The 13,436-nt window shown below is 41.4% G+C and overlaps 1 long non-coding RNA gene across 1 annotated transcript in view; it reads right to left on the bottom strand.

The window, feature by feature from the left end:
* Window positions 1–13,436, bottom strand: part of LOC112587339 — a 116,205-nt gene that overhangs the window by 98,101 nt on the left and 4,668 nt on the right. The window contains exon 2 of the long non-coding RNA XR_003111831.3: window positions 10,993–11,101. This is a non-coding gene — a long non-coding RNA (uncharacterized LOC112587339). The remainder of the gene's footprint in view (window positions 1–10,992; window positions 11,102–13,436) is intronic.

The following is a 13,436-nucleotide window of genomic DNA, read 5'->3' as shown; positions in this document are numbered from 1 at the left end:
ATTTAATTAACAATATATTCTACTTACAAGTTCTTTATCAGATATGTGATTTGCAAATATTTTCTTCCAGTCTGTGACTTTTATTTTCCTACTCTTATGAAGGAGTCTAAGTTTTTTATTTTGGTAAAATTCAGTGTTTTAATGGATCATACTTTTAGGGATATGTCTCAGCAATCTTCGACTAACCCCAAGATCATAAAGATTTCCTCCTATGTTTTCTTATAGAAGTTTTATAGTTTTAGGTTTCTATTGGTATGACTTCAAGTTCATTAATCTTAGTTTCTTATTATCACTGCCATGTCAAATTACTATATGTATAATGTCAGGGTAAAATAACAATCGATTCAAGAATGCAGGAATCAGAAGTTTTACTTTCCATGCATCTCTGTTTAAGATGCTATCATAGGACATGGAATCCTGGGGAAAGGAGCCAACACAGGGTAAAAATAACAAAAAGTCCTAGATTAAGCCTTGTTCAAAAGACCTAGCCTAGATCAGAGCAAGAAGAAAGAGGGAGAAGGAAGGTTTCCAGAAGAAAGGGGGAATAAGGGAGTAGAAGGATGCTAAAAGATTATTGGACATGCTCCATTATTTGAAAAATATCATAGCTATACATTGGATAAGTTTTTATATCAAAGGAAAAAAGTTTATAAAGAACATGAAAAAAAGAAAATTTAAAAACTGAGCAATAATTAACCGCACAAAAAGCAAAAATTTGTACAAGAAAGTAAGTCTAATAATACTGTGACATATATTTTGACAATAAAAAATATTTACTTACTTGTAATAATATAAAAACTGTCAGGTAATCAACCAAAAAATGTACTATAACTCAGTTTGGAGAATGGGTAAGTTGGGAAAGGAATTCTAGGGGGGTAAATCCTCAAATATCACCAGAGAACATTAAGAAATAGTGTCTAAAATTTTAAAAACCAACAATATAAGTGTACTCCTTAGAAATACAGAGGTAAATGCCCAAAGTTAACAGCCGGAAGTATTTGAACTGATTGCTTCCGGGCTGTGGGATGGCAGGAAGGAGGTTTCTGTGGAAGGCTGGAGCCAAGGAACTCTCTCAGAGAGTGAAGAAAGAAAACCAAAGACTGGCAAGTGCTTTATTTTTTCAATGATGTACATATATTACTTTGTTTTCAAAAATTCATTTTTGAAAAGAGTGGTTAATTCAAGCATTTACTTTTCAACTGCTTGCCACTGAGTCTTATAAAAGAGCCTTCGGCTAAAGGAAATCAACAGGGCAATATGGCCACCCAGGGTGAAGCCACTTCCACAGTGTTCGGCTCTTCCTTCATCTTGCGGGAACATCTCATATTCCATTTCCTCTTCGGGCCCTGTTTGACTTCTATTCCCATCTCTGCAATCTTCCCCACCCTAAAGGAGTCCCTGAGAGGCCACTCGGCTCTAAAATTGGAATAAATCACTGCCTTCAAAGGGCAAGTTATGCTTTTGACGGGGTGAACTGCACGAGGGCAGGGTGTGGAAGTGGTGGATTATACTCAAAATGCAGCCAGTTTATTGGACGTGGTGACATCCCAGTAGATGCAGCTCTGCTGCAGGCAGATGCAGTTCTCTTAGGGTTGCTGGGTGATGGGAACTTCTCTATGGTCTTGTCTGGCTACTCTGTTCAGGGGTGGGGGTGTGGTTGGGAAAAACAGCCCAGTTCAGACAATGCAGCAGCTGCCTTGACTAAGAATAGAATCCCATGTTTGATTTGAATTAGCCATTTGAAACAAGAGCAAAACAGCTCTGAAAGTACTACCATCTGTTTTCCTTTAAGGCTGGGTCATAAATAACAAGATGAAAATATATTTCCTGTTCTGGATTTGTGACCTGAACTGCCTTCTACTGCGTTGTCACTGACCACTTCTGCTCTCCACGCATATGACATTCAACGGGCACCTGTTGGCTGTTGGCTGTGAGGTGGTTAGAATTTGTTGGTTTTTCAGTGTCTATATATGAAGAGCTCCTTTATTTTACCCCTCACTTGTTAAATAAGGAAATATAAATAAATTATTCTCTGTATATTTTTTAAAAAGCAATTCATACCAAATAGCCATGTGATCAAACTGCTGCTATTGCCTAGCACAACACTTTTGCTGAAGAGTCCTGCCTGGTGGAAGGGTATCTTTCAGGTCAAGGTCAAAGTGAACTAGGAAGTAAGGGAGAAGACAGGGAACTCATTCTGCATCTAGAACTCCCTAGCATTGACCTGCCAATCCCAGTAATATGAGGATGCAGAGAATAGAGAAACATCTAGACAGAGAGAGAAAGAGAAGTCAAAAAAAAAAAAAAAAAGAACAAGAATATTTCTTCTTTCCATGCAGATCATCACACAGTACTTGCATCCTTCTTAGCTGGGATTTCCAGTAATTGTAAACTGTGATCTACCAGCTGTTTCTCCAGTTATCTTTTTAATTTTCATACACACACACACACACACACACACAAAACCCACCTCTTGATTTTGTTTCTTTGATAATTCAAAGGAAAAGGCCACGAAGGCTGGCAGGCCATTCCATTTATGCGCTCAGCCTGGTGAGCTGCCAATATATTCTGGGAGGCATTTCAAATGACAGACACGCAAACATGAAATGTACCATAAAGGGCTGTGGTTTCTGCAAGTTTTAGATCAGCCAGCTGTGAAAGAAACTGTACCTAACAGTGAATATCTCCACATGTTTAAATGTCCTTTTTAAATGATTATGAAGCAAAAGACTTTTTAAAAGACTTAGAGCAACAGAAATCTTAGAAGGCACATCCCTGAGCTAACGAAGGCACTGGATTGGAGACCTGGTACAAATGCTGGGTGCCCTTGATGAAGCCAGACACTTGGCAGTAATGCATCCAAGCATAGCAGTCGTCACACCATCATCAGCTGAGACTTCATAATAGAAAGACAAGGTTGGGAAACCTGGTCATCTGATGCTTAGACTAACCCCAAACCTTCTGATGGGCTTTCCTGCTGCAGACTAGGCCCATCCAGACCATTCTGGATCATGCTGTCAGATTGAAAAGTGAAAGTGAAGTCACTCAGTCGTGTCCGACTCTTTGCCACCCCATGGGCTATAGCCCACCAGGCTCCTCCGTCCATGGGATTCTCCAGGCAAGAATACTGGAGGGGGTTGCCATTTCCTTCTCCAGGAGATCTTCCCAACCCAGGGGTCAAACCCGGGTCTCCCGCATTGCAGACAGATGCTTTACCATCTGAGCCACCAGTTAAGTTCAGTTCAGTCGCTCAGTCATGTCCGACTCTTTGTGACCCCATGAATTGCAGCACGCCAAGCCTCCCTGTCTATCACCATCTCCTGGAGTTCACTCAAACTCATGTCCGTCGAGTCGGTGATGCCATCCAGCCATCTCATCATCTGTCGTCCCCTTCTCTTCCTGCCCCCAATCCCTCCCAGCATCAGAGTCTTTTCCAATGACTCAACTCTTCACATGAGGTGGCCAAAGTACTGGAGTTTCAGCTTTAGCATCATTCCTTCCAAAGAAATCCCAGGGCTGATCTCCTTAAGAATGGACTGGTTGGATCTCCTTGCAGTCCAGGGGACTCTCAAGAGTCTTCTCCAACACCACAGTTCAAAAGCATCAATTCTTCGACGCTTAGCTTTCTTCACAGTCCAACTCTCGCATCCATACATGACCACTGGAAAAACCATAGCCTTGACTAGATGGACCTTTGTTGGCAAAGTAATGTCTCTGCTTTTCAATATGCTATCTAGGTTAGTCATAACTTTCCTTCCAAGAAGTAAGCGTCTTTTAATTTCATGGCTGCAGTCACCATCTGCAGTGCCACCAGGGAACACTCAAAAAAACAAAACTTCTGAAAATAAAACAACAAACCCTTCCCTCATCCACCATTTTGGCCCACAAGTCCCGAGTCTACCCTTTCAGTCTGATCTCCCGTGGGGCACCCTGCCCCAGCCACTGCCCTGTACCCTTGCCCCATCTCCCTCCAGAAAGCTGCCAGTCTATCCTCCAGACAGGGTCCCACCACACTTTTCCCAGAGTTTGCTCCACCACCCAGCCTGTGAGAACTCCATGTAAAAACAAAGAGATAAAAATGCTTGAGAAACACAGCATGTTGAGTCCCTTTTGGAGAGTTACTGTGTGTTCATCATAAAAAGACCCTGAGAAACAGCACTGTGAAGAAACTCATTTAACCTTTCTAGCCAGTGATACCTAAATGTCTTTGCCTGTAGGACCGTTTTGTGTGTGTTAGTTGCTCAGTCATGTCCAACTCTTAGCGATCCCATGGACTATATCCCGCCAGGCTCCTCTGTCCATGGAATTTTCCAGGCAAGAACACTGGACTGGGCAGCCATTCCCTCCTCCAGGGGATCTTCCCCACCCAGGGATCAAACCTGGGTCTCCTGCATTGCAAGAAGATGCTTTACCATCTGAGCCACCAGGGAAGCCCCAGGATCATTTTACTCCTAACAAAAGAGGGATTATTTTAGAAACCATTCAGGAAAACATGAACTCAAACTCCATTTCTTTCAGAAAATAACTTCTGAATACTCCATCCCATTGCCCTCACCCCTCTGAACCTAGTAAAATTATTGTTTGCACATCTAGCTTCATATATTTGTAATGGCTGATTATGTATGGATGTCAAAATAATATTAATCATAACCATAATAGATACCATTTAAGAAGAACCCGTTACTTTCCAGCTACCATACCAAGTGCTTTGCAGATATAACCTTAGTTTATTCAGTTCTAACAACCCTGGAGGTAGGGGCCATTATCCCCATTTTACCAATAAGGAAACCAAAGCTCAGAAACTTCAAAGTCTGGGTCACACAGCTAGCAAGCCAGTTCTGGGTCTTTGTGTAATCCATACACCAAGCTCTCATCTAGCATTCTATGCATTCAACTGGATGGCTCATCCTTAAGAATCAGAGACTGCCTTGCTTTTCTGAGTATCAGGCATGTGGTAACTTCTCAGCATACATGTCCATTAATAAGATCAGCAATAAAACAACAGACTATACAGATTTATGAGCTTTGTAGATTCAATGTATATTACACTATTTCCTCCACTGCTCTTTTGAAAAAATCTTTTAAATGTTTATTGAAGAAAATCCTGTATCTCCTAAGATGAATTCTTATTCTGGAATGAACTACCTAATTCTTAAAGATGTTTGAAGCCATTACAACTTACTAGCATTCTTAGTAAGCGATAGACATCTTAAAAAAAAAAAAGAACTTTGAGCATCCTTCCATAGGCTGGTACATCATAATGGGGCATGCTCAGGACACTCAGTATAGACTGGCAGATGATGACTGCTAGCCTCCTTCCTCTCTGATAAGGAGTAGAATCATAATTGGGTTAAATGCCTCAGTTATGGAGTTGGAGTCCTGGATGGCACAGAATGGTGACCAAAAGCCAGATAACAGCACCAGACTGCCTGGGTGGAAATCCTAGCTCTTAGATACTGTGACTTTGCACAAGTTACTACGCTTCTTGCTTGGCTTTCCCCACAGGTAACACGGGCAGGGCACTGGTGTGAGTAGTAAATAAGGTAATACATGCCAGGTACTCCCAAAGAATGTTTGGCATGCAGGAAACAACAGTGGTTGGATATTTTTACTCTATTCACGAGATAAGAGGAGTTCTTGGTTGATCAATCCTATAACGATTTAAAAAAAAAAATAAGCTAAATAATATTGAATATTTCTACATGTCAGATACATTCTAAGTGCTTGCTATCAATAGATATCCTCTCATTCAGTCCTCTTCACAACCTCTAGGTAATCATTATTTTCGTTCTCATGCTACAGATGGGAACTGAAGGCCAGTGATTAAATAACTTGCCCAAGGCCATTTCATAAGTGATGGTGCTGGACTGAAACCAAGCTCTGCCTGGGTGCAAAGCCCACACTGGTCCTCGCCATTTTGTATGCCAACATATACATATGCATACAAGGTCATCAGTTATAACTGAGCTATTGTGATGGTGCCTTTGGCCGTGCCCTTCTCTGGGCTGCTAGGCTCACCTTATATTGTCCCCACCAACCCAGAACCCACTCCTCAGTGAGTGAGACTCCTCCTGAGCACCTTCCTGGACACCTGCCTCTCATGTCTGAGCCACATTTAGCATCCCTGGACTCAAACACCTCATCAAGCTCTTTACTGGTTTCATGTCTCTCCAAATCCATGTTGCAACCAAGAGGGAAAAATAGCAATACATTTTATATTTTTATGTCACACAATCCTTAATAAATATTCATGGACTGATGAGCTCATTACTTAATATATTGAGTTTTAGCTTCCATTTGGGTTTAAGACATTGTCAGTGACAATATTTAGGAGAAATAGTTTTCCTTATCATTTTTGGAAAGACCAGTATAATAAGACCAAGTTGTTCTACTCGTGGTTCATCTCTACCATGAGTACAACACCACCATAGTCCTTTCTCTACATTAAATCTTCCTGCCTGTTTTGTTGGGAGGTGTTATATTAAGAGCCATGTGTCCTTCATATTCACTTTTTGTCCAGTTTAGTTTCATTTCAGCATATAAACTACATCTTATATCATCAGTAAAAGAAAAAGAACAAAGTTATAGCAGTGTTATTTTTAAAGATAAAGAAAAAATGAGGATTTAAGGATAGGACTTCAAAGTTAATTTACCAAAATCCAACTACATCCTTGACCTGTACAGACCCCAATAAGGCATTAATTACAAAAGGATTAACACTTTTCTCCACTGTAATAATGGAGTCCTCTGTCAATGGAAGGTGATAACAATATTTGCATTCATCCATTAGCATGGGATTCATAGATTATGAGAAAGGTCTTAACACTCTTCCGAAATGAAGTTAAGCAACCGGTGAAGGGAAAGAGCTACTTTTATCGTCTAAACGGACTTAAATGATTTTGAAAAAGTCTAGCCCACTCCAGTGTTCTCGCCTGGAGAATCCCAGGGACAGGGGAGCCTGGTGGGCTGCTGTCTGTGGGGTCACACAGAGTCGGACACGACTGAAGTGACTTAGCAGTAGCAGCAGCAGCAACACTTTGTGCTGTGCTCTCTGCAAAACTAGTAGGGGCACCAGGAACGTGTTAACTGGCAATATTTATTCGACTTGCACGAAACTTGTGACACTGCATTGCAACTGAGCCCAACAGTATCATACAAGGAACAATTTCCTTGTTCTTTTGCACTCTATACCCAGCCTTCCCCTTTCCTCTGCCCACTCTGATGACTGTCCAACTTCAGACTGACTGCAATGACTCAGTGAGAGAGATATAAATAAACAGTTTCTTCCCTGAATGATTCAACATGTTACAGCCATGTTGGAACAGAGAATGCCATCAGCATGGTAAACTTGAGTTATAAACATCTAGAGTTATTTTTTTCTTAACTAAATTCTGACACCAGTTCTCCTGCCTATCCCTTGAAATAGGATTTTGCACTTTTTGTGGAATGACACGATGCTTTAAAAATGTAACAAATATAAGAATACTTGGGCCAGGGAAAGAAAAAGGAGGATTTATGAATAGTATACACACCCTCAGTGGAATTTTTCTTACTCTTTGAAGTATGTCTTCCCATCTAGGTCAAGTCAGTAATGCTGCCAAAGTCTTTATGGGCATAAGGAAGCCTTTCACATGCTTATAACCTTGAAAGATGAATGGGAGGCTATCTAAGAGCTTTCCTTACATGTTCATTTTTTCCTCCTTGAAAAAGATATCTGATTGAAAATAAAACAGAGTTGACAAAAGTGCCAAATTCCACCATATTTCTGTCTCTATTTAAACTAGGCTCTTTTTCCTCACAAATCTGAGTTCTTAGGTAACAGAAGGGGACATGGCAGCAGAATGTTAGAGGCTGAGTGTGGGAAGCAGAGGTCTAAGTTGACCCCTCACAATCTTCATCTCCTTGTGTTGTGAATGTGATTGCTACATTTCATGGAGAAAAGAGATTTTGCACACATAATTAAAGTCACTAAGCAGATGACCTTGAACTAATCAAAAAGGAGATTATGTGCAAGAGCCTCAACTAATCACAGGAGACCTTTACAAAAAAAAAAGTTTTCTCCAGCTGGTAGCAGAAAAGGAAGTAAGGGAGATGAGAAGAGGGAGAGGGATTCAATGTGAGGGAGGTTGGCTATCCCTGTGATGGAAGGAACCATGAGGTAAGGACATGACTGTGCCATCTAAGAGCTGAGGGTGGTACCTCTCCAGTAATTAGTAAGAAAACAAGGATTTCACTCCTGCAAGCACTTGACCTGCAAACAATCTGAATGAGCTTGGACATGAGATGGGAGAGAAAGAGTCAGGGCACAACCAGTAAAAGAATGACATGACCATTGAGGAAAAGACAAAAACTGGTTAAAACCAACTAAGGGCCAAGATGGCAGAAGATTCAAGTTCCAACAGACCTTGAGCCTCATTGTACACTTATTGTAACATATTAGCATGCTGAATGACACACCCATAGGTGCCATGACAAATTCCAAGGCTGACCATAAAAGGCCAAAAAGTGGGCAGTGGCCCAATTCCTGGAAATCTCTCCCCCTTCCCCCAAATAGTTGAAATAATCCTCCCACTTGTTAGCATATGAAATTCAGTTCAGTTCAGTCGCTTAGTCGTGTCTGATTCTTTTCAACCCCATGAATCGCAGCATGCCAGGCCTCCCTGTCCATCACCAACTCCTGGAGTTCACTCAGACTCACGTCCATCGAGTCAGTGATGCCATCCAGCCATCTCATCCTCTGTCGTCCCCTTCTCCTCCTGCCCCCAATCCCTCCCAGCATCAGAGTCTTTTCCAATGAGTCAACAACTCTTTGCATGAGGTGGCCAAAGTACTGGAGTTTCAGCTTTAGCATCATTCCTTCCAAAGAAATCCTGGGGCTGATCTCCTTCAGAATGGACAAAACTAACCATCCCACATCCCTTCTGAGACAGACCTCATTCTGCCTATAGAATGTGTATCTCTCTAAATAAACTTGCTTTCACTCTACTCTGGCTCTCTCTTGAATTCTTCCTTTGCAAAGCCAAGGATGCTCTCTTGGTGGCCTGTTCCAGGGACTCACCCAAGACCTGGGGTATGACTGCTTTCTCTCCGTTCTTCTGCAACAGAAGCATTCTCTCCAGAATCTCTGGTTTAGCCCACTTGGCCCCTTGACTTTGATTTTGTGAGACTCTAAGCAGAGAAGCTAGTTGCACCTACACAGACTATTGACCTATAAGATTATGAGCTAATAAATGGGTACTGTTTTAAGCTTTTAAATTTGCAGGAGTTTATCACAAAGCAATAGAAAATGAATTCATGTGGTATTAACTGAGAATCTTTCTCCAAACATTCCCACTACTCTCCTGCTCCAAGTTTCCTTTCCAACCAAAATATCTTCTTTGCTTCCTGAACATACCTTTTGCTTTCTGCTAGGCAGCCTTCACACACATTAACTTGCTATCTTGAAAGGTCCCTTTGCTGTTTAACCAAGGCTTTTGAGACCAACTTATAGCTTATAACCTGAAGAAAGGAGCCTGACACAGTTTTCTTTCCAAAATCATCTTCACCTGAATAATTCAATTGACATTCAATCATGTCCTGCTCTGTGGCACCTTTTTCTGTGTGATCTGTATTCTTTTATTTTTCCTATTTATTTTCTTGTTAATTAGATAGTAAAGCTCTTAAAAGCAAGTGCTTCTAATTTGCATGCTCCATTCTACCTAATACATCCCTTGTACATCACAGGCACCCAATAAATATTTGTTCATTTGTTTTGTTCTAAAGCACCTCTCTTTAATCTTAATGAGATTAAATGACACCAACGGTCCAAAGAAAACCTCATTAGCCAAGCGACGGGAATCTCAGCAGTGACCTGCCCCACATTCTACTTGGCCTTTCACTTCCATGAACCCCAAACACACTTAAACTGTCAAAATTAAAAATGTAAGTGCAAAAACAAGATAATCACAGAAAGTAATGTTTGCCAATTGATTTGTACGACTTTCAATGACATTGTAAGCTCCCAACTATTCCCTGAGCAGCCAATTTGCATAGAAAGGGATGCTCTCTCCATGGACCATATTTACCATGAATACACTCTTCGCATGACTGTGCAGGAGAGGGGAAGACCAGCAGAAAATATAAAGCCTGTTGCGCTGAACATTGTGAACAATTAAGAAGGATCTACATAACAGGCGCGAAGAAGCAGAGGCCGGAAGTCACCCGCGGTGTTACAAGCCAGGCAGATTTGTTTAATCCCTTGAAACACAAATAGGGCTTAAAATCTCAGCTAAGACATTTACTAAACTAAGTGAACCTATTTTAAAGTTTCAGGGAAAAGCAACAAGAATGCAATTTGGAAAAACAATGAAAGTCAACTTCGTCAGAGCCCAGTGCCCCTCCTCTGCTGTTACTATCCAACCCGAAGCAACACGTTGCTCTGTCACCCTCTGAAAATTCGACTCAGACTTTGAAAATATCACTATATTTTTCTTTGTTTCTCAAAGGAAAATGTGAAATAAAAATCAATTTTACATGTAATTTATGTGCTCTCTGTTCTATATAGAATCATAGAACCTAAGGGCTGGCTAAGACTCTAACAAAGCTATTTTGTTTATTCTTCTCCACTAGGCAGGCCCACACTTAATCCTTCCTTGATAGGAAAATCTCTTATCATTTTTAAAGACTTTCAGAGAAGATTTCTTAGACTCTTTCTAACCCACTAAGGTAGTTAATAACTTTTCTTATTATCTAGCCTAAATCCTTCACACTATGCTCAAGACTCATTTCTTCTTGTCTGACTGTTCACTAGAGGTACAGGGAATAATTTATCACTCTCTTTCATATAAGAAACACTCACATACTGATCATAATTATGGAATTAATTCTACAATCTCATAATGCAATATCCCAAGGTTGTTGTGGTTCTCTGCTAAACACTCTGCAACTTCCCTTGCTTTCCTTTACCTATCAACCTCAAAAATGGTTGCTACCCTCTGCTAAGGATTTAATTACCTGGTTCTGAAGTCCTTGGTAGTTCTTGCATGTTACAGCTCGGGCATCTGTCCAGGACCATATCTCAGGACTATGGGATGAAATAAATCACCCAAGGCTGTCCTCACACCTACAAATAATTTTATGAAGATAATTTGGTTGGAATGAGTATTGAAGGAAGCTATGAAATGTGAAAATAAGTCACAGAAAAGTTGTCCATATAGAAAAAAAAAAACTGAAAGGCAATATATCACAATGCTAACAGTAGTTATTCCTGGATGATGGTAGGATTCTGTGGGTATGTATTTTGTCTTTCTTTACACCTTTCTAATTTTCCAAACCTCTTGTAATGCATTAATTTTTTTGAGAAAAAAGAGTAAATGGTATTTGCAATGTGTGTGTGTGTGGTAGAAAGGGTAAGAAGAAGCTGCCTAATGGGGTTACATAGGGAAGAGGTGGTGAGTAGCCCACCATGCCAGTTTTCATACCAAAAACTGGTTGCAAAAAAGCCCTCGGTCCCAACCACATCTGGATGGCTGGTCACCCAACCAGGAGAGGGGACGGCACAGATGCTGCTGGGAGGGGGAGTCACACCGATGCCTTTATAGTTCTCACCAACTGGAAGCCACTTGACCCTTCCTGATGAGCTGCTCAGGACACTTAGATTTGTGGAACCCAGGCAACACCCTAGATGCATGGAAAGGTAAGAGCAACTCTATGTTCTCACCATGTTCTCTTTTTCATATACAGAGGCATGTTGCTGATTCAGGGCAAAGTAATAAAAGGATTTTATTCTTAAAGAGATGGGAATACCAGACCACCTTACCTGCCTCCTGAGAAACTTGTATGCAAGTCAAGAAGCAACAGTTAGAACTGGACATGGAACAACAAACTGGTTCAAAATTGGAAAAGGGGTATGTTAAGGCTGTATGTTGTCATCCTGCTTATTTAACTTTTATGCAGAGTACATCATACAAAATGCCGGACTGGATGAAGCTCAAACTGAAATCAAGATTGCCAGGAGAAATATCAATAACCTCAGATATGCAGATGACACCACCCTATTGGCAGAAAGCAAAGAGGAACTAAAGAGAATCTTGAGGTGAAAGAGGAGAATGAAAAATTTCACTTAAAATTCAATATTCAAAAAACAAAGATCATGACATCCAGTCCCATCACTTCATGGCAAATAGATGGCCGGCAGGGGGAGCGGGATGGGAATAGAAACAGTGGCAGACTTTTTCTTGGGCTCCAAAATCACTGTGGACAGTGACTGCAGACATAAAATTAAAAGACTCTTGCTCCTTGGAAGAAAAGCTATGACAAAGCTAGACAGCATATTAAAAAGCAGAGACATTATTTTGTCAACAAAGGCCCGTCTGGTCAAGGCTATGGTTTTTCCAGTAGTCATATATGGATGCGAGAGTTAGACCATAAAGAAGCCTGAATGCCAAAGAATTGATGCCTTTGAACTGTGGGGCTGGAGAAGATTCTTGAGAGTCCCTCGGACAGCGAGGAGATAAAACCAATCAATTCTAAAGGAAATCAGTACTGAATATTCTTTGGAAGGACTGATGCTGAAGCTGAAGCTCCAGCACTTATGCCACTTGATGCAAAGAGCCAACTCATTAGAAAAGACTGTGATGCTGGGAAAAGCATCACTGACTCAAAGGACATGAGTCTGAGCAGACAGTGAAGGACAGGGAAGCCTGGCATGCTGCAGTCCATGGAGTTGCAAAGAGTTGGCTACAACTGAGTGACAGAATGACAACGACAATAAAGGATTTTAGATTGGATCAGAATAGTAGCTCAGACAGTAAAGCATCTGCCTGCAAAGTAGGAGACCTGGGTTTGATCCCTGGGTTGGGAAGATACCCTGGAGAAGGAACTGGTAACCCACTCCAGTATTCTTGCCTGGAGAATTCTATGGACAGAGGAACCTGGCAGACTACAGTCCGTGGGATCTCAAAGAGTCAGACTCAACAGAACAACTAATACACACACAGGATAGAAGATTCTAGGCTTATATGTTTGCTTTGCTTTTGCTTTCTCTTCTCCTCAGGGCTCTGGAACTATGAATGCCAGGCCCACACATTCAAGAGCCAACCTAAGACACAGATGTGGCTTCAGGTCAACATGGTGACCTGGTACCACATCAGGTTCCACACACAAGGCCACTCTGGGCAGAACTGTGGGGCAGGAAAATAGCGTTGGCTCTGAACAGGTCTCCATTCAGATCAGAATCACCCTTCCCTTCATCAGGAGCCTGCCACCATCCCAGGCCTTTGCTGCATGAAGTGCATTTATTTCCAAGTGTTGTGTGGTTATGGTGGAGCCCCAGGAGACAGTGTAGCTAAGTTGCTTCAGCTGTGTCTGACTCTTTGTGATCCCATGGATTGTAGCCCACCTGGCTCCTCTGTCCATGGGATTCTCCAGGAAAGAATACTGGAGTGAGTAGCCATGCC

The sequence above is a fragment of the Bubalus bubalis genome, chromosome 10 (assembly GCF_019923935.1).
Source record: "Bubalus bubalis isolate 160015118507 breed Murrah chromosome 10, NDDB_SH_1, whole genome shotgun sequence".
In the NCBI taxonomy this organism is placed as follows: domain Eukaryota; kingdom Metazoa; phylum Chordata; class Mammalia; order Artiodactyla; family Bovidae; genus Bubalus; species Bubalus bubalis.
Note: the sequence above shows the minus strand (reverse complement) of the source record. Positions and strands in the feature narration are given on the sequence as shown.